The sequence below is a fragment of the Pinus tabuliformis genome, chromosome 2_2 (assembly GCF_031772625.1).
Source record: "Pinus tabuliformis cultivar Carrire ecotype Pingquan chromosome 2_2, CPIR1, whole genome shotgun sequence".
Classification (NCBI taxonomy): Eukaryota; Viridiplantae; Streptophyta; class Pinopsida; order Pinales; family Pinaceae; genus Pinus; species Pinus tabuliformis.
Genome location: NC_142300.1, coordinates 300315517 through 300339056, shown reverse-complemented (window position 1 = coordinate 300339056; position 23540 = coordinate 300315517).

Below are 23540 nucleotides of genomic sequence, written 5' to 3'. Positions count from 1 at the left end.
AATTTTGTGTGATGTGATGCCTATGGATGTGTGTCACATATCGCTGGGAAGACCTTGGCAGTATGATAGAGGAGCTATGCATGATGGGAAAAACAACCCAAACAAATTTGGTAAAGATGGTATTAATCATACATTGTTGCCTATGGAATAAAAGGATGCATCAAGAAAATCTAATCCAAAGACCTTATTGCTGAGTGGAAAATAATATTTGCAGTAGATTGAAGAGGTGGGGTAAATTTTGCATTGATTTGCAAACCCAAGGTAATAATTACTTCCACTAAAATTTCTGATTTTCCAATTGAAATTCAAGAGATGCTGGAGAATTATTGTGATATCATTGTAGATGATTTTCCTAATGAGTTACCACCCATTAAAAAAATCAGTCATCATATAGATTTGATTCCAGGTGCAAATCTACCAAATAAAGTAGCTTACAGAATGACTGTGGTGAAGTAAAATTATAAGTGCAGACATGAACAAATTCCTCTAGCCCGATAATGGGTCTAGCCACAATAGATACATTCTATGGAAGATTTCCTTAGATTAGAATAAATCAAGAGGGCCTACCTCTTGGTCACTTATCCTGCTTGATGATGTCCTCTCTTGCTCGCTCCAACAATCTCTGGCTTCCTTCTTCAAGCTCCTTAAACAAGTAAACAACAACAACACACAAACATAATGATAGAAAAATTACAATTCAACCTACTTAATGATTCAAGAAGCATTAAGAAACGAATATGTAATATAACAAAACATGTATGAAATCAATTGATAGTTGCATATATTAATATCAAAGAGAGATTACAACCATTCATCTTGACATCGCAGTCTTCCTCTGACAAGATCAGATTCCCACATACCTCTGCTAGCACTTCATGATGGCTTCAAACAACAATAGTTTAAATACTCTTCCCTTTAGACTTCACTCCAAAACAAAAACACTTCTCCCTCATACAACTAGATGGCTACAACTAGTAATAGCTTACTTGTCTAGTATATTTACACTTAGCCAAAACTCTAACTCTAATTTTCACACTAGACACTAGTTTGTGCTTGGGAAGAAGGGAGGTTTATATAGGAAATATGGATGGGAGATGGATTATATTCTCATGGGAGAAGGAAATATCCCTTGAGGTAGTTCCATTATTATAGGGAAAGAAGCCCAAACTGTCATCCTCGACCCCATCCAGCCAAACCATTTACCAGACTTCCATTACTGAGGTTCTAGAGATGGAAGCTTAAGCTCTAAATTAAAAAAAAAATCATAATAGGACCAATGTGACTAGAACACAGCTTAGTCACATCAATTGGCGCTGAGGATAGTGCTAATCTCTACACATCGGCGTGGGGGAGACAAAGGTCATTAGCACCAGCCTTGTAAATTGGGCAAAACAGAGGTTTCAGGGTAAATGGTGCAAAAGCGAAATGATCTGCTCATGAAGAGGGACACAATGGGAGTTTATTCATGAAGGAAAAGCATGTGGTGTTCATTATAGAGGTCCTCCAGGATCAAGGAACAGTGAGTAGAGTGATAGTGACAAAATGTTGTGTAACAAATGCCCCATAAAGCGTGAAGGCCAAACCAGAGTGAGGGATGAAATGCTTTATAAATCACTTCAGAGAACTGGTCTACCATCGGAAAACCTATAGGCAAGTATAGATACACATACATAAATTGATATCTCTGTCAAATGATACATGAATCATGGCATGGATGCAACCATCTAGAGAATGATCATGTAAATGGATACAGGTATGGGAGCAGCCATCCGTCAAAGAGGATCATAATGAAGCCAAGGTATGGTCACAACCATCCAATAATGAGAAGGATCACATATGATAACAAATGGTCTAGTCACAACCAACCATCTAATAGAGAAATGCATATCATCATAACCATTTCGCATCACTTCGCAACTTGGAAATTTGTGATCTGAGTCCAAGGTCTTGCGCTCCAACACAACTTGATCAAAGTACAGATCCTAGCATGTGAATAGATGTGTTGATGTCGAACATGCTAGAAAGTCACTTGATTACCAGTCAATGATGTAAACTGTTAACAAGCATGAGAGAAACCACAAATAATGACAATGGCCCTCAAGGTACTAACAACACAATTCACAGAATGTGAATACCAGAACTAAATTCGAACACCCGTGAAATCACTCGATCAAAAGCCAATTATGTGAACTTGTCATCGAGTGTGAAGAACTTTCCATTAAGGCATGCAAGCTCTAAGGTACTGGAAGGGAGTCTCTAGGTCAACTTCTTGGATAACAAATCGAAGTCAACGAAAAGCGACCATGTCGAAGGAGGGCCATAATGAATCCCACATCATCGACGTGAGACGAGAGGATGTAAAATGATTTTGGATGATATAGAGATTTAGAGGTAAGTGTAACTACAAAAGGACAACCCTTGAACATATCGACGACACTACTAGAAGTTTGGCAGATTTTGGGTCCATACGATCGGTGGTCATGGTGACATAGTAGAGATTAGATGGAAGGAAAAAATGAATGACCCAAACCCAGGAAGGTCAACGATGAAAAGGAGGATGTCCTAACCCGGCACAAGGCAGAAAGTGTCATGTTCAAGATTAAGCTTCCGACATGACTCGATACCCCAATTATCTTTAAATTGCAAGCTTGAAGGGGATAGCATATGCTTGCACTGTAAGTTCATCCTTCGAACGAAACTGACCTAGTAAGTTTAACAAGCATTAGGAAGGAGAAGCTCGTGTGCATCATTCTAACAAATCTGATGTCATTTAATAGTTTAACGAGTCTGACAAAGGTGTAACACAATATCTTTTCCATGTTTAGAGAGTTTGAAAAAGACATATGAAAGAAAACTCCACATGGTCCCTTTTTGTACATTTGTGTCTCTCAAGCCTGAAAAGGTAGAAAAAGATACTTGAGAGAACCTCTTTACCATTTCAGTTAAGGAGTACCTTTTTCGTAAATAGTACCTCCCAACCCAAAAATGGGGTAAACTTATACTGGGCGCACAATGTTTCACATCCATTAACGATTTCAAAACGACAACGGCTCGGCTATCTTTTCACTTTTAAAGGGTCGGAAAAGAGCTTGAAAGTGGACCCCCCATTTTATTCTCTTTTACTAGTCAAAAGGGAAAAAATACATGGCAATCTTTTCATTTTTTACGAGTCAAAAAAGAGATTAAAGTTGACTCGTCCTACAGGAATGAGTGGTATAAAGGGTAGCAACTGGTTCCGGCAATGGCGGAACTACTCAAAACATGTAATGGTCAAGAGGCTGGCTAATAAAACCACTCATTGCTGCAGTCCCTCGGGAAAGTAAAAATAACCAAGTGAAAGCATATGATCAGCCAAAGAGATGGTGGGGATGGAATGAAACAACCAAGGCTCATCTAGCAAAAATTAGCTGATAAAAATGACAATCACGAGATGTAAATTAGGCATGGGTTCATTTTTACACAAGCTTAAACCATGGAGAACTTTGCTTGGATTCGGTTTCATGTTTACACAAGCTTGAAACGAAAAACTATGCTTTCTATAAGTTTTCATGCCCCCAACGTAATGACTCAAACGAGGTACATGCCCCCCAAGCTTCATTTCGTTCAACTAGGTGGATGGAATGAAGGTTCACTCTCGAGATCTTGGAAAGACTCAACTGGGATTTTATGAGATCTTAATCGAAGACTCAATTTGGAAAAGGGAGTTGTTTCATTTTTTAATGGGGGTGACATAATAAAAGAACTATCCTCAGGCTCCTTGATTCATTTTTTAACGAGCTTAACACAAGACAAGGAACTATGCTCACACCCTTTATTTCATTTTTTAACGAGTTTGACACAAGACCATGAACTATCCTCATGACTTCTTGTTTCATGAACCATACGAGAACATGGCTCCCAAGAGGTCTTCACTAGATGGAAGAACTATGCTCCAGGAGGAATACATATCATTGGGTACCAAAGATAGATCAGGTTCCAATGCCCCTAATACATAATGTACTATACCATCTGTGAGATCATCAGTAGATGCAGAGATGGAACGGGTAGCCACATAATTGACCTGTGGCACGGAAGGCGCCGCTTGCAAACAAGAGCTGATAGGGGATGATGGTTTCAAATGAGGCACCTAGTGACCAATGAATGACAATTCATCGAAAAACAAACCACATGGAAAAGTGAAGAAACAAGAGCTCCCATAACATAAACATAGTCACATCTGAGGAGAATATTGAAATATAAAGGACCTTGGACCACCATCACGTCTATATAGATAGTCTTCCCTTCCAAAGTAATAGGGAACTTTGAATGGACCCCCAAGGGTTGACTGGTTCCTCTGCTGAAAGCCAACAAATTTTGAGTGATAGGCACAAGTTGTGGGAAGCCCAAAGCTTGCGAAGTAGTAGAAGACACGATGCTAATAGATGTGCCTTCATCTAATATAGTGCCACATACTGCCATATTATATGCTTGTACTATGATTTGGAAAGGCACGTAAGATGGGAGGCGGAAAGCAGTCAATCGACCCCAATCGAAAGAGATGACATAACTACTTGGTGGGGGTATCATATGATTTCCCCCATGCTATACAAGAATAGGAGGACTGTCCTGAACAACTAGGACGGGAGGGTCACCCTTTGATTTGTGGGAATAGGAGGAGACAAGAAGAACATGAGCAGTATGATCACTAATCTCTTTGAGAATAGAGTGAACAACTAAAGGCGGAGCCAAGTTGACACTCTTTTTGACCAATGGTTGGTCGGGAACAGACATAAGAGAGTCATGCTTAGGAAGAGCAGGATAGGAAAGTTGTTGGGAATACCCTCTGAATAAGGGAAACCCTCAGAAGGGAAATGCAACTGCAATTATTCCCCCTCAATAGTGTGTGGAGTTGAGACTTCGGACTCGTCTAGAGAAGTGACTGGAGCATCGCCTTCAGGTTCCATGTCTGGAAACAAACGACGATGAACAGTCGAATGTGCGCTGGGGGATAGTTCCAAAGGAACATCCAGTTGATCGTACAGACTGTAAGGGCACTATGGTGATATCTAAACAATGTGAAATAGAGGGTTTAGAGGATAGATAAGCAGTCCAAGCTGACCATCAGTGGCCGGTGAGTTCTCTGGAGTTCGAACAGGATTATCTGGAGATTCCAGGTCAAGACCAATAGATGACCCTAAATCAAAAGTAGGCGGAGGAGAAGATGATAATCATTGAACACTCAAAATTATTGCAAGTTCAATATTTTGGTCCCCAAATGGCTCTCATAACTCAGGAAGTGGCTCCTAGGAAAATCTGTCAGACGGAGGAGAGGAAGAGGAAGTGGGTGAACTATATGGTTTAGCCACGATGACCTTGTCTTAGTCAACAGAACAAATAACTTCAAGTTTTTAAAATGTACTTTTAAGGGAACTCATGATTTGGTAAAAAATCTAACAGGATGTTTTGTATAGTGGATAATCAATTATTTAAGATGGATAAATGATTGATGTTCTTTCATTTTTTTAAGAGTCGAGAAAGAAACAAAGATGACTCTATCACTTTCGATTGGAAACGAGCTCGAAAGGACAAGTGCTCGGATGATCTTTTAAGTTTAATGAGTCAAAAATATCAAATGACTACTCGGTATGATCTAGGTAAACAGGATTACAAGGTAACTGTGAACTGCAGAATACCTCTTGGCGAACCAAGAAGTACGAGCAGGAAATCTCCACGAATGTTGTGTTCGATGTATCACGTTCGCAAGGTGGCCGACTCGACTTCCTAAGGATAAAAGGATTGCAGCCTAGTGGGGTATCCAATTATATACACGACAATACCAGGATCACAAATCCATGTTAGCACTATATAATGCTGAAGCTAACCACAACTATTAGGTTTATAGATGTCGGAAAACGTCTCTAGCCTAAACCTTCTAGATGTGATCGTTAATGTCAAACGCACCTTAGGTAAATTGAATTCATTTTATAGCTGAGCTTGAGTTAAGTTTCGTTTTTCAAGTCTTAGTGATGCTACTCGAAAAACCTAAAATGCAACTAAATGGGACAAGACCCTTTCAATTTGATGAAATACCTACACTAGAGAGGGTAGAAACTACTCAATCAAATGCAAAGAATCAAGCAACTGAAAACGAAATGATTTTTCACTACTTCACTTTTTCAAAGAATGAACTAATGAAAAATTCATTCCAATTCCTAATTTCCTGACAAGAACTTATCTATTAGTCCTTTTGAAATGAAAAAAAGAAAAAATATCTTCCTTTTCAAATGCTGATGCAATTCTAGTTTAAGAGATGTGAATCATAACGATGTAACAAGCTAGAATTTCACACTTTCTCATGAAACAATAAAACAAACTTTTCACATACAATCCTTCAATGAAAAAGTTTCCGAGACTATGAGCTCTTCAAGCAGATGAAAAGATGAAAATAGAAGTTCATTCAGATCGAAAAAACACCGACTTTGCCAAACATAAGACCGACAATGTAATCTATGCCAGAAAAAGACGTTCAAACTACTAAAAAAAACTTTTTCAAACTTCTACAAAAAGAGGTCAAAGTCGTAAGAGGGACGAAAAACAAATTCAAGGAGAAAACACACCCACAACCAGACTCGATGAGTCTGCAAGCTACTGAGTGGGCAACTAGCTAGATATCCTAGTGTCATTGGCCACTCAATGAATCGATCAATCAAACAACAAGATGGCAAGCCTACAAGCAAGAAAAACCAAAAAGTAGCTTTCTAATCAGGGAGAAAAACATTCAAAAGGCTCACAGTGTCAAAAACACAAGAGTAGAACACACTATCCAAGATTGGGGTCAGGCCCTAATCTTTAGTAACATGCATCAGTGTGGCTGCCTAACTGACAACAAGTGCCAAAGGCTGGTCAGTTCGACTATTCCCCCACAATCCTTGCTGGTTGGCATGACCGTCAGAAGATTAAATGCATTGACCAAAGCAACTAAGAAAAAATAAAAATAAAAGAACATGGACCAGATCTGCTACTATGAATTTTAGACTTAGGCCAATAAGCAGGAGAAATGAAATAGAACGAAAGGGAAAAATTGAAACCAGCAAAGTTTTCACGAAATCATGAAATCCAAAACCAACAAAAGATGGGATCTCCCCGACAGAGTCGCCAATTTGTGGTGAAGTAAAATTTTAAGTGCAGACATGAACGAATTCCTCTAGCCCGATAATGGGTCTAGCCACAACAGATACATTCTATGGAATATTTCCTTATATTATAATCAATCAAGAGGGCCTACCCCTTGGTCGCTTATCCTGCTTGATGATGTCCTCACTTGCTCACTCTAGCAATCTCTCACTTCCTTCTTCAAGCTCCTGAAACAAGTAAACAACAACAACACAAAAACTTAATAATAGAAAAATTGAAATTCAACCTACTTAATGAGTCAAGAAGCATTAAGACATGAATATGTAATATTACAAAACATGTAGGAAATCAATCCATAGTTTCATATATTAATATCAAAGAGAGATTACAACCATTTGTCTTGACATTGCAGTCTTCCTCTGACAAGACCAAGTTCCCACACACTTCTACTAGCACTTCATGATGGTTTCAAATGAGAATAGTTTAAATACTCTTCCCTTTACAATTCACTCCAAACCAACACACTTCTCCCTCACACAACTAGATGGCTACAACTAGTAGTAGCTTGCTTGTCCAGTATATTTACACTTAGCCAAAAATCTAACTCCGATTTTCACACTAGTCACTAGTTTATGCTTGGGAATAAGGGAGGTTTATATAGAAAAGATGGATGGGAGATGGATCCTCTCCTCATGGGAGAAGGACTTATCCCTTGTGGTAGTTCCATCATTATAGGGGAAAGGAGCCCAAACTATCATCATTGACCCCATTCGGCCAAACCATTTACCAGATTTCTCCTACAGAGCTTCTAGAGATGGAAGCTTCAACTCTCATATAAAAAAATTTCCATAATGGGACCATTGCGAGTGGAACAGAGCTTAGTCACACAGATCAATGTGGGGAATAGTGCTAATCTCTGCACATCAACGTGGGGGAGACAAAGGTCACTATCACCAGTCTTGTAAATTAGTCAAAACAAAAGTTTGAAGGGAAATGGTGCAAAAGGGAAATGATCTACTCATGAAGAGGGACACACAGGAAGTTTCTTAATGAAGGCAAAGCATGCGGGGTTCATTGTAGAGGTCCTCCAGGATCAAGGAACGGGGAGTACAGGGACAATGACAAAATGTTGTGTAACAATGACTCCCACAAAAAATGAAGAAATCCGAAAATAGGTTCAGGAACTATTAGATAAAGGACTGATTAGAGAGAGTTTGAGTCCTTGTGTAGTGCCAACAGTGTTGATTCCAAAGAAAGATGGAGGTTGGAGAATGTGCAATGGTTCAAGAGGAAATAGAAAAATAACAATCAGGTACATATTTCCTTTACCTAGAATTGAAGATTTGTTGGATTGTTTAAGTGGAACAATATATTTTACAAAGCTGTATTTAAAAAGTGGTTATCATCAAATAAGGATTAAAGAAGGTGATGAATGGAAAACTTCTTTTAAAACAAATGAAGGATTGTATGAATGGATGGTAATGCCTTTTGGGTTATCAAATGATCCTAGTACATTTATGAGGCTTATGAATGAAGTGCTGAAAGAATTTATTGGTAAATTTGTAATAGTATATCTGGATGATATATTAATTTATAGCAGATCTAAAGAGGAACATATGAGACATCTGAATTATGTCTTACAGAAGCTGTAACAAGAAAAGTTGTTACTAAATCTAAAGCAATGTTCATTCATGAAGGAAGAGTTGGTATATTTGGGCATTGTTGTTTTTGCTGATGGATTAAATATGGATCTAGAGAAGATAAAGGCAATCATAGAGTGGCCTTCACCAAAAAGTTTTTTGAGGTTAGAAGTTTTCATGGTCTTGCTAGTTATTATAGAAAATTCATAAGAAATTTTGGTAAGATCAATGCTTCTATTATTGACACTATAGAGAAGGACAAACAACCATTTAAATGGATCACTGAAGTAGATAATAACTTCCAACTGCTAAAAAGAAAGATCACTAAAAAACATATTTTGATTTTGCTTTATTTTAATAAACCTTTTCAAGTGAAATGTGATGCTAGTGGAGAAGCTATTGGTGGTGTTTTAAGTCAAGAGGACAAACCTGTAGCTTATTTTAGTGAAAAACTAAATAAGTCAAAGAAGTAATATTCTTCTTATGATAAGGAATTTTATGCAGTTGTACAGTCATTGAAAAAGTGGAGACATTACCTAATTTCTAAGGAGTTTATACTTTATTCAAACAATCATGCATTACAGTACATTATGCAACAACCAAAGCTTAGTCAGAAACATGCAAAATGGGTAGAATATCTTCAAAGTTCTAATTTTGTATTAAAGCATATAATGGCCAATCAAACAAGGTAGCAGATGCCTTAAGTAGAAAAAGTATCCTAGTTCAGGAAAGTCAAATTCAAGTGTTGGGTTTTGATTTTCTTAAGGAATTACATGTGAAAGATTTAGATTTCAAAGAGGCATTTGAAGCTTGTAAAATTCTTGTTTTGTTAGACAGAAGTAAGTGGCTAGATTTTTTCTTGCAAGAAGGATTGTTGTTTAAAAGAAATTAGCTGTGCATACCAAATTGTTCTATGAGAGAAAATTTAATCAAGGAGAAACATAGTGGTGGACTTCGATAACATTTTGGTGCAGACAAGCCTTATGAGCAGTTGAACTGGTTTTATTTCTTGCCAAAGATGACATCTAAAGAGGATAAGTATGTTAAAATTGTAAATTCTATCAGTATGCAAAAGGAAGGAGCCAAAACACAGGTTTGTATGTTCCATTACCTATTCCAGATAGACCTTGGGATATGGTGAGTATGGATTTTGTTTTGGATTTACCAAAAAATCAAAGAGGAAATAATTCAATTTATTTTGTGGTTGACATATTTTCTAAAATGGCACATTTTGTTCCATGTTATAAAACTAGTGATGCTACTCACATTGCTAATCTTTTTTATAAGGGGGTTGTAAGGTTGCATGGGTTACCTAAGACCATTGTTTCAGATAGAGACACCAGATTTGTTGGTCATTTTTGGAGGACCTTGTGGAAGAAACTTGGTACTAAATTGAGTTTCAGTTCAGTGTATCATCCTCAGACTGATGGATAGATTGAAGTTGTAAATAGAAGTTTAGGTAATCTTCTGAGAAGTCTTGCAGATGAACATCCAAAACAGTGGGATCAAATATTGGCACAAGCTAAATATTCTTATAATGGTCCTCCTAATAGGAGTACAAGACAGATTCCATTCCATATAGTCTATCGAATGCACCCAAGAGGAGTGTCTGAATTAAGAGACTTGGGAAAAGCTGAAATGAGAAGTTCTAAAGGAGAATATTTTTCTTTAGAGATTCAAGCAATACATGAATAGGTAAAACAACAGTTACAGGATAGTAACATAAAGTACAAGAGTAGAGTAGACTTGAATAAGAAAAAAGTTAATTTTGAGGTTGGAGATTTGGTTTTAGCATACATAAGGAAGGAAAGATTTCCAAAAAGGCAGTATAACAAGTTAAAATTTAAGAAAATTGGACCATGCAGAATCTTGAGGAAATTTTCTTCAAATGCATATGAAATTGAATTACCCTCTGATATTGGAATATCTCCAATTTTCAATGTTGCTGATTTGTACAAGTATGAAAATGTTGCAGATGATACAACAAAACACAAGGAATAACAAGAGGTTGATTGGGTAAAACAATTACCTACAGCAAAGGCATTGCAGCCAGAAAATATTTTGGATAAGAGATTGTTTAAAAAGACAAGAGGACAAGATTATTTTCAGTATTTGGTCAAGTGGAAGGATCAACCAGTTGTTGATGCTAGTTGGCTTCAAATTTTATTCCAAAAATACAAAAAAAGTTTACAAGAAAAGGAGTGGGATCCTTTAATTGTCACTTTACAAAGCTTTCTAGATAGGATTTGAGCTAGAATTCAGGGATTTGACTTATCTTGTAATTAATTCAAGTAGTTTATACATAGTTGAGATCTCGAGGAGAATATCATGTAGATTAGATATTATCTAGTATTAGGAAGATCTGATCCATTGATTGAGGATTTGGTTGTTGTATGTACATGTATTTATGTAAGTTTTGAATTAGTGTAATGGGATTAGGCCGACGAGGATTTGATTGTAAAGTTTGGAATCTCTCTGTATCTCTATGTATACTGTGCATGAATGGTCAATCCCAGAGGTTTCAATTTCCTTTGAAATAATTCTGAGTTCTGTTGATTTCTAGTTTGGGCCCTTTAGAACTACATTCAATATAATATTATGTTATCACGTTTAAATCTTCACTCACTGTGTATTAAATATTCTGGATATGTTTTAAGAAATATAACTTACAGATAGGCTAAACTTGGCGTAAGTGCAAATTCTTGGCGGGACTAAGAAAACCTCGACAAAATTAATGAGAACCCCAGGAAAAGATCTGAATCGTTCGATCGACAGGAAATAGATCTAACTATGATCGCATGCTAACAAGCGCGGATGTTAATTCGAAAAACGGACACGATAAATTATACAACTGAGTTAATATCTCAGCTAATCATGACCATACGCTTGAAGGAATCAGATCTAACGGTGATCACGTCGAAAAATGCACGAGAGTTAATATAAATTTTGGACATGATGTTTTATCGACTCTGGTTTAATCCAGTTGAATTCTGGATTGACCACAGCTATTTATTAAGAAGGAACGAGATCCAGTGGATATCGCTCTAGAATATGCAAGTGGGTTAACTTAAATTTTGGACCCGAGAAGGCTATGAAATTTAGTTGTATTTTCTTTCGGTTCCATGGGAAAGGTGAAGGTTTGCCATATATTGGGTAAATTAACTAGTTTTGCTATTTTAGAAAAATAGATAAAACTGGAGGTTGATGACTGATTCTCCAAAGGAAAATCGAGAAGAATTTCCACCCGAGCCTGAGGAGATCATTTATAGTTTTGAACGATTATCCTTAACACATGCAACCAGCCCACCACATGATATCAGTGAAATGGTGAGGGATGTGACTGCGGAGGCCCTCCAGTAGTTTGAGGAACAACAATAGTTGGTATTGGGGGCTCTTCGAACATAGTTGCAGGATCTGTAGGTTCACACTCCACAAGCTGGCACAGTGTCCACCAGCCTCACAGTTGGCACTTCAGCTGTCGAGGAAATGTTGCGCACAAGGGTGACCAATACGATCGTGTTACTAGCTGGGACCCTTACTATGGAGAAGGAAGCCGACAGACCCATAGTGAGTAGTCTAAAAGGGGTATGGTTGAACATGGTTGAGCTCCCTTGAGAGATGCTCTACCTCTTACAAGATGGAATCACTGCAGAACTTCAAGCTAGGGAGAGTCGTGCTCTATAGGTGATGAGTGAGTAGTGCATCAACATTGAACAGTTGGGCTTAGAGCGCAATGAGGCAGTTGAGAAAAATCATTAGATTATGCAAGTGATAGAGGAAGCGTGCTGGATGGTCCCAGAGTTAGATATTTAGGAAGAAGAACTGGTGAGGTGCGCGTCTGCAAATTGGCAACAGGGGTGCATGAATCTAGAATAAAGGTGGCTAGGGTTCAGCGAGAGGTGAACCTGAAGATTGTAGAACTATAGTTGAAGGCTCAGCCTTCAACCCCACCAGAGGTTAAGGAATAGTGTACCGCTGCAGTTATGGCAACGATCGCGGTGGTTGATAATGCAGTGAGAGATTGCATGAAGTTGTTCAAACAGTCATCGAGGTCCTAACCACCTTGCAGGAGGACCTAAATGTGGAGTGCCTAGAGATAGAGGCACGCGAGCTGTAAAAAAAATATGATGAGGTAAAATGGACTGTGTAGACAATTTCCCTTACACAAAGGCTTGCATGGATGTAGCAGGCAAAGGCACTCAAGGAACAGGTGGATGCCTCTCAGCACAAAGAAGCGGTCTTAAAAGTGTGCCTACAGCCATGGATCAATGAGGTGTATACAATTATGCCTCCATTAAAGCAAAGCTCATGCAACTACAAGCAACTCAGGAGAGGATTCAGGGCAACAATTCAATAGCAACGATCACCGAACAACACGTGGAGGAAGTTCAGCAGGCAACTGCTCAGTGCGCTGCTGAAGTTGCAACGATCCTAATAGAGCTCGAAGGTCTTTGCACTAAGATGTCCACACCTGTAGAGTGACTCGAGGGTGAGTCACGATGTTTGTGTTAGGGGCCCATTGGGCACGGGATCCCCCAAGGGTATTTTTTGGGCTTAGAGCCCAGACTTTGGTCCAATTTTGTAATTCCAATGTAACGACTCCACATTTTGTGGGCACATAGCGCATAGTTGTTAAAGAATCATATGGTTTTTCACCCTTATTTTGATAATGTAATGTCGGTTGTAAAAGATCTACCCATGGTCCACAGACCATGGGATTGTAGAAATAGAGCTATGCTGTAAGTAGTTAGAGACAATAATATCTAAGGAATGTTAGTGCCTAAATCTACCTTAGGCTGAGGAAGGTAGGATCCAGGGCCAACATCAAACCACGCTTAACCTGGTAGCTAGCCCTACCAGGTCAAGAGAGGGCTCTCTACGGGTTAATCTCAGTAAATTATAGTCAATGGGGGCTTGACATGACTGATAGAAATACTAATCTTAGGCTAGGTATGTATGTGAAAAAGTTTGATTGAATAAAATGATGTTTTTGTTGGCTCAGATGGAAAGGTCGATTTTGGGTGCGGGGATTGAGGTTCAGTCTTGCAGAGATCTCAATGGGGAAAGGTAGGAAATTTTTTTTGACACTTAAAATTGAATGAGATGGAAGGAATAGATAGGTGAGGTGTTCAAGAGTGCAAGAGCAACCATGGATCCTCCCCAAACAACTGAAAACATCAAGAAACTAAAGCAAACTTTGAGTAGAGCACTGCAATTTCAATGGATTATACTTACACTCTTGTTTGTTTAGTTCAGAAGAAATAAGATAGAGAATGACATACATAACACATAAGAAAATTCACAATTACAGAGAAAAGCACTGTACCAAGACAAATTTCCACATGGATCCCAAAGAGTGCTGCAAATCCTGGTCTCAATTGCTTAGCCAAAATGCTGATATGAGTGTACAATGAAGCTCAAGGCTTTCTCAAGAGTCCAACCTTCTACAAAAATCCAACCCCTACACTATGAAATTCATAAAATATACACATTCTCTCATCCTTGTACTAAGTGATTGAGCTCAACCATTTTCTTCAAAATAGAATCAGTTACATTAAACCTGGGCCGAATTTCTGAAAATAGGTGTTGAAGATGAACTCGTATCTCCTAAACCATAGCACTCGTTACAAAAAAAAAAGAGGTTTTTTTAGATAAGGTCATGCTAGAGAAAAATCTCTCTCAAATTTTTGAAATTCGTTTCCAGTTGCTCGAAATCTATTCCACAAATCATATCTAAAACAGAAAATCATTAAAAATTTAAATATGTGAAAATGAGCTGTAAAGATCTAGTCACATATCCCAATTCGTGACACTTGTGAATAAACTGAAAGAGGTTTTTGTTATATGGCTCGTGCTTGACAAAAATATCTTTCGTTTTCTCAAAATTACTTTCCATATTTTGTAAAATGGCCCCGCACTAAAATGACTAAAACAGTAAAAAATATGAAAATTTTGTTTTGTTTAAATGTAGGCTCCAAAGATCACTGTATATCTCCCACATAGTAGCACTTGTGCATAAAATGAAGAGGTTTTTTTTTATTTGGTATGTTATGAACAAAAACCTCTTTCACTTTTCAAAAATTCCTTACCATTATTTCAGAAAATGATTTTGTACTAAACTTGTCATAGTGTGCAGCCTCTGACCTCAAAACATGCATAACCAAGAATCACTCATTCATTTCGATCATATCTTCTAATCCGGGAGCCGGTTACAGGAGTGTGATATACCGTTGGAAATTTTTTTCCGAGCTTCTTCTGATGGATACACTTGTGACATGTTTTGTGTTGAACATCATGTGAAAAACATCTAACAAAACCAGACATAGTAAGAGCTCATGTTGATCCCTGATGACAGGCTGCAAAGACTGGAACTAACAAGAAGAATCAATGAAGATATGATGTATTCAAGATAGCTCTAAAGTTTAAGTTTAATTTTTGGGTCGTAGCATAGGTAGAGGCTCTGCAGTTGAGTGCGCGGACGCCCGCATCTAATTGCACAGGGCAAGTCGAGTCTGTAACCATCGGGAATCATTAATAAAGAGAAGTTTTCTATCATTCTGCATATTTATTTCCTATTTATTCATCTGTTATATTGGGTATGAATTTCATTTCTAATGCTTATATGATGCGTGAATGTGTATAAATATATTGGTTAAGTGAATGCAAGTAAGAACATCTATTTACATGAAGCTAAATAAGATCTACTAATAAGATAAGTAAGATACTTAACCTAGTTTGAGAGATAGCACAGATCGCTGCTCTAGCAGCATGAAAGGACTGCAACCCCTAGTTAGGGCTATGCAAAAGTCGATTGTAACACTCCATGAAGATACTAAAGGATGGAGTAGAGAGCGAAGCCACCAACATGAAGGCAGGTATAGTTGGAAATAATATACATCACAACCATCTCAAGGGTGTGGAAACTTGGTTCCAACATCCTCCCATACTGCTTCGGGTAAGACTTCAGTCTGCGCTCCACAGGCTGATGCCGAAAGGGCCTGTAGTGTAGGGATTTGTTTAGCTAACTGATGCTGAACCTGGGTTAGGCCCCCTCAAGCCAACAATTTTGTAGGTGTTTTTCCTATTTATAGGAAAGGTCACAACTATTTGTATGTCATCATGGATTGTTTTAGTAAAATGTGTATTTTAATGCCTTGTAAAAAGCAGGTTACTACTGAGAAGACTGCTTATCTTTTTCTTTGCATGTCTAGGTCCATTTTGGGTTGCCCACATCTATTCTGTCAGATCAAGACTCTCGCTTTCTTGGGGAGTTCTAAACCAGCTTGTGGAGAATGATGGACACTAAGATGAAAATAAGTACGACATTTCATCCACACACCGATGGGAATACATAGGTCGACAACTGCACCGTGGTACACATTTTACGCGGATATTGTGGAAAACATCCCAAGTTTTGGGATGAATAACTTCCTTATGTGCAACATGCATACAATTGAGGCACAAATTAATCCACACAGAGTTCATCGTTCGAGACATTTTTTGGTTATCTACCAAGGGGTCCCTTAGACATGATATTTAGGAAATATGAGGATGGAAATGGACGAGATGATATGAACAACGAATGAAATTTTATTTAGCAGATACAGGTGATTCATCAGGTAGTACAGGAGAAGTTGGAGAAGAGGCAGGCTTGGTATAAAGCTCAACATGATAAGCACTGAGTTGACCATTAGTTTCAAGTTGGGGACAAGCTATGGCTCCATATCAGCAAGGATAGAATGAAGGGGAAGGGAATAAATTGAGACCAATTCGATATGGTCCCTTCACCATATTAGCAAATATTTGAGACAATGCTTTCATCTTGACTTGCCGTCTTATATGAAAATCTACTCAGTAGTAAATATTGAAAACCTAAATCTTTATGAACCTCCATTGATTATGAATATTGAAGAGGTTGCACAGATTCCTGTAGTGGATGATTTTGCACCAGAGTATCTAGAGAAGTTTCCCGAATATATCATACTCGATAGGAAAAATATAACTTCACAATGAGGAGATGTGGAATACTTTCGTGTTGGCTTCAAAGGAATGCATCCGAGTAAAACTCAGTGGATGGAGAAAGAAAAAGTGAGGGAGCAATTTCCCCACTTGCTAATTGATTGAAAAGGATTTTGGCAGTCCAAAAGCTCTCAATGGGGATGATTGATCTAGGTGGATCTCTAAAAAGTACTAGTGGCATGATAAGAAGGCTCAAAACTCAAAGTGGCAGAAAATCTATGAACTTAACATCAGTTCGAAGTGCTTTTCATCCTGATTCCAACCATATGAATGGCACTGAAATTCGAGTTGATATGAAGAAGTTAGAGCAATTCAAAGGTCAAGTTTGACTTGGACAAGTGGAAGGAGGAAGTGACATGGAAAAAATCTTGGTGAATGGGGAAGGGCCAATTGGGAAGCCGCCATTGGTCCCACATATCACAGAAGGAAGAGGTCATTGCTTAAGAAAATTGGCCCCCAGCACTACCGAGTTGCGATGCGATAAATCACAATCGTAGATCAAAAGGAGTAGAAGAGTTAAAGAATTGGCCCCAGGAGCAAGCCATGTTGCAATGTGATATATCACAATTGTAGAGTCAAGTTGCGATTTCCAATGTCGCAATCACATTTTACAAAGGGAAGCAGTCCTAGAGAGTACCAACCTTCGGTTCCCACCAATTGTGATTTTTGATGAGGCTTCTGGACCCGATATATTATGTATTGTGTTTAATAGTCTGTTGGGTCCACTTTTATTGTAGGGTGCTTGTAAAGGCTTGGGTCTATCCACCAATTTAAATGTTGATTGAAATTTGCGATCTCTGCACCGATGGGTTATTAGCGTCAATAAAGCCGCTAGGATTCAAGGAATACACCGATTCATGTGAAAATGGTGTTAAAGCGATTTCTCTATGTTTAAACAAGTTTGTTGGCTGCATACTATTCACGGCCTAGGAATCTTTGATGGAAATGCCCACCTACCAAAATTTGTCATATGTTTGGAACTTCCCAAAATGGAAGAGTCGGTTGATCAAGTTATATATATGCGATGGTCCACATAGGAAAAAGGAGGAGACTAGACGATAGTTCAGAACATTGTACGCAACAGTAACCCGACCTAGGAGTAGGGTCATAACCTTGCCTTGAGCAGAAGGGAGGTTCCGAGAGGGTGCAGAAATCCCGATAAACCAAATTGGGTGTTCAGATAAGCATTTTTGCATGATTTTCCGCCAGGATTTCTGTGGTACTATCTATTTTTGAGGTCGGGCTCTGTTATCACTCAGAAATTTCTCAAGGTTAAAGAAAGTGATTTCCGAGGTAACCACAAACCAATCTTCAAACTCAGGTTCTAGCCAACATAAGTCTATAGAGGGCGCTCTCTTTATAATTTAACTTTGTTTGGGTGGGATTTTAGGCTACTTCTTAGTGTTCATAAGGTTTTGAATTTGGTTGGGTGGTGGAATTCTAAAAACTGATGGGTAGAGCTAGCTTCTTCAAGCCATTGGGCTATGGAGTCAATCAAAGGATGGCTTAAATGGACCAGATCACTAAAGGGAGTGTTCATAGGGCAGGCTAGCAAACAGAAAGGAAAATCTTCAGGTTCAATGGATGAGATAGTCCTAACCAGGGTGAAAGGGCAATGAAGAATCCTTAGACCAGGATTAAGATGAAGAGAAGGAGGTGATCATGAGCAAAGGGAAACTAAGAATCCTTTACTATAGACCAAGGGGGGAAACTACGGAAGTAAGTGAGCATTTAAGAATTCCCTAACTAAGATAGTTTAGCAGAAAACATTGAGAATGTAAACTATCAAGATAGAGAGCATCAAAGTCAATTTTGAAATATCATTCCTAGTTTACCATTCAGATTTTATAGAAACATATATGATTATTAATATACATAAGGAAGAACAATAATACACATGAGAGATAGAATACTTGTTTGATTTCCACTTTACACAAGAATCCTGTGAAATGTCTAAGCTTTATTCCATGATCTAGCAAGCCAGTCTAGTCTTGATATAATAGCACTTTAACTTGATAGGAAAATTTCTACATAAACGTCTTTGAATCCCCCCAAAATACTTCAAATGAAGAAGTATTTATACAATTTCTAAATTGAAATATCTTGAAAAAATATCAAGATTGGTTTACAAATATCTCAAATTGTTTTACATCAATAGAACTTAAATAAAGGACACTTAAAACTAATGAGTCTATTTGGCATTATATTTATGGGTTGAGGGTGACAAATAAGTGAAAGTCGAATTTGATAGCAACTCTTAATTGATGATGAGGCATCCAAGTCACTAACTGCATCCTTTCTTTGTGCATTTTGCCCCAAAAATTCTGCAAAATTAGGGTCCATTGATACCTTTTTATATCTCAATCCAAGCTAGATATGTAAAATGTGAAAGAGGTTATTGTAGAAAAGAATGTTTTTGAGATAAATGTCTCTCAGTTTCCCAAAATTAAGCTCCAGCTATTCACAATATTCTCTGCAAATAGATGTCTAAAACAAGACTTTACACGGTTCGAAAAATAAGCTGCGAAGATTGCATTTATCTAGCCTTTTGTAATACATGTATACAAAATGAGATAGGTTTTTGTAGACTGTCCTTTTAGAAATATAAACCTCCTCCAGTTTCTCAATATACTTCTTGGATTGGCCATAATAGTTTCTACCAAACTATGACTTAAACAGGAAATTTATGAAGAATGTACCATTTCTGCTCTGATTTCATCTTTTAACCTTAAATTTCTTTAACTATTTTTCACTTTTACTTTGGATAAACTTCATTATTGCTGGTGAAAGTGTTTTCATCTCTATTTAACCCTTACTGCATCCATGTTTAATTTCACTGTTTACTTTTACTGTTTGCTTTTACCGCTCTGTTTTTTCATTTGTCTTCACTTTGACATGAATTTGTATGCTTTGTAATTGTCTTCCCTATTGTTTGTCTTCATGCTATCTGCTTTACTTGACTTGGTCTTCAATCTGATACTCTTTAACCCTGATACACTTTGACTATTCTTCACTGTGTCCATTTACCTAACTCTATATTTTAGGTTTTTACTATCTATTTCAACAGTAAATCATTTAATTCCATGTTTCCTCTGCATCTCTTTTAATTGTATGTTTTATTTTCCATCTTTGTTTGAATAGATTTGATAACAATATCGGAGTAAACAGGTCTTATGACTAGTATTAACACTGTTTAACCAAGGCTATGGTGTTTGATCGCCTGTAAAATAAAACAAACTGTTAGGAAAATGTTGGGTTGACATGGAGAGTCATTAATGGCTTTATCAAGCTTTTATAGGTCTATGGAGTCAGTTCAAAGTGTTTTCGGGAGGTAAACCATGCTTGAATTGGTTAGCAGAGGCTTCAGGTGGTGTAAAAGGGTTACATAGGGTTTTACTACACAAACAAGTGAAAACAAGCAAAACTAGGGTTTTCATGTTTAAATGGGTAAAGGTTTGATTTTTTTGAATTTTGGTGCAAAGTGAACAATAGATGGTTTTTTCATTTAGCAAGAGGGTGGTAAGTGGTTTATTTCGCATCGCTTTTGTGGGCTTGGTGGTATTTGGGAGGGGTCACCCGATGCCACTCATTAGCAGACACGTAGCATCGAGGACTGGTGGAAAATTCACTTTTTCAAGTGGGCATAGTTCGGCGGATGGGTTGGCTCGATATGGATAAGAGCTGTCAGATGTGGGGGGAAGCAGTCGCATGGTGATTGGGCGGGAATTAACGCATCGGGCGTGCTTTGATTGGTTTGACTTTAATTAATCACAGATTGATTAATTATGTCTTTTGTCATGGTTCGGATATAATATAAATTTTATGTTTCAAACTTGGGGTAGGGGTTAATATTTAGGGGTTTTAATAAAATATACGGGAAAAGGGGTTTTTTCGGGATTTAACAAATATAAATAAAATTGGAAATTAATATGGAAAAAAGGTGGAAAATGGATTTGTGCTAAGTATAATGTGTTTTGAGATTTATTTACTTTTCACATGGAAACATTATAACTTAGGCTAAGGTGTTTTTGTGGGTTTTTGGGAAAAGGGGGTTTTACATGGGGGTGATTACTTTCCCTAGGCAAATAATGTTTTAATCTTAGGAAAAGGGGTTTTATTAGGGAAATGAGCGGGAACGAAGGGAGATGAATTTTTGGATCAAGGGGAATCTAGTACTTTCTATCCTTAAGTCATTAAGTCGAGGGTCTGGTCCCTCCAGAAGTCAGAGAAATGCTCTGAGCCTATTTGACTTAAAGAGTTTAAGTACTTAGAACTAATTTATGGGAAACTAGTAAAGTAAAGGGGTGAAATTAATGGGGGAAGTTAATTAATTGACTTTGTAAGCCTTATGCATGATTAATTGCCCATCCACATTTGAAATATATGTTGAAATATGATAAATGTGCTTTTGTCTAGTCAATCAACATACTTCTGCAACTTTTCTTCTACTTACCCATCTACTCATCCTACCATTTTTTTTTTCATTTTAATGGGGTGCATTTAGGCTAGCAAACCCTTATCCATTTTATTTTAAAGTAGGAAACTATCTAATTCTAACTGTTTATTATCCAAGGGCTCAGATTAAACTGATGAGTTCCTTTTATTTACTCTACCTATCTAATGCTCTGCCAATATTAAACAGTTTGGTCAATTTTTATTCTCTAACTATCAACATGAAATTTAAAGCATGGCATAATCAAGATTAAATAGTTTGATAGCCATGGATTGTGGCATGAATAACATGTTGCACACAATCATTATTATGCATAAAAGTAAATAGTAGTGGCATTTGGACTTGCACACTTTCATGGTCTTTTTGTTTTTGGGGTTTATATACTTTCATTTTTTTGACCTTCTCTTATTCTTTTTGTCCTTTGATTTATCATTTAGGACATACCCTCTTTACAGTTTTTAATTTTTTGAATATGGAAAACATTTACAGTAAGCAAAGGTATGTACATATTATAGGTTTTAATCTCATTCATTCAAAAATTATGACTCTTATTGGTATAGGAGCCTAACAGTGGCTCCACTTGGGGATGGCATTTCCATGTGAAATGTCAAGAACACTGTCAACTAGTAGCTTGATTCGTTGGGCCAATCCCATAGATGTATATGATCTATTGTATAATATTTGTGAATAAAACTTTTGAATTGAAAATACACCCTTTTCTGCGAATTGAAATCTGATGTAACATAAACTTGCTGCTGAAAATTGAATCCATTGAAACTGAAATTCTACCTACTTACTCTATTCAACTTTTTGACTATTGGTTAGGTAAAATTAAATAGCCAATGCAACCATCCAAGCATCATGTACATTGGTGAATTTTGCTACTTGTGCTTGTTTTTGTTGAAAACTGAGATTCTAAAGCCAACTATAACCTTGTCAACAAATGAGAATATAAGGAAATACTTGATTTCCTTTATGGACTCTAAAAACTGTACAAAAGGATCTTCCAAAATATATACATTATTGTTCAATTGATTTAAGCAACTGTACATCTGTTCTGGATGGTTTCCAGGCCATGAAACTAAAATACCACTTTGACATTTATCACCCTGCATATTTTCAAACAAGCTTTGTGATGATATTTCTTCTGATTGAAATGTTTGACTGATGAAACCTTTATCATCTGGATCCTGAATCTAATTTTTTGTTAATGAAGAATTTTTTTGATTGCATTCACTATCCAACACATTAGTTATGGGATCATGAAAAACTTGGAAGGATTGCTACAAATTTTGACTCATAGGTTTGAACAGAACTTCATAGATTTCTACAAGCTGCTCATCCTTTCCTTTAGAGATGGTATACCACATTTCCTTTAAAAACTGAAATGATTCAAAAAAAAGAGGCAAAGAAGCTTCACTTATTTCCAAATTTTCTGCACTTTCTTCTTCACTTTCATAGATGATATGGATAAAATGATCACTGTTTTCAATCTGCTAAAACTAAATTTCCTTATTCCCCAAAATAGCTTCTGATTGCTCTGTAAAGTTAGTTTGGATTTGAAGAACATAATTATCATCATATTGATCATATTTGGGTAAATCATAAAAGGAAGTAATTTCATCAAACATACACATTAGATCAGGAGATTTCTCCTCCATGCATTGCTTTATGAATCTATCTTATGATCTATGGTAGTTGGAGTTAGTAGGAATTTGTTCATGAATATCAACCTTTTCCTTTTGTGAAATAAATGTGTCATGGTGATTTTGAGCAAAAAAATCATCTTTCATGGTGATATTCTGCATCATTTCCTTTATTTTCTTCATCAAAATGTTGAGTTTTTCCTCTTTTTCTTCTTTCAACTTTTCTCTTCTAATTTGCATATTAACTTCTATATCTACTACAATGTTCCACATCTATTCTAGTGTTGAGGGGTTTCTTTCTCTTAGTTGAAATTCTATCTTTGGATCAAATGCTCTTGGGTAATGTAAAAGAGCTTAATCAGGGGGAGGTCTTATATTTGATGGCATTGAATAATAGGGCTGATTAAATTTGTCTGAAAATTGTTGTAATGTTTCATCTGGATGTCTTTTTAACTGATTAAATTCTTCTATGATTACAAGAAGATTGAATTTGATTATCCATCTATCAAGGAAAATTTTGACAAACTGTTGGAAATTTGAGATGCTTGCAATAGGTAAATTTTTGAACCAACTCTTTGCTCTACTTTGCAAAGAAAGAGAAAAGAGCCTGATAATAACATCATCTTCATCAATTTCAAATAAGTCTAGATAATTCTCAAAACTTGAAGA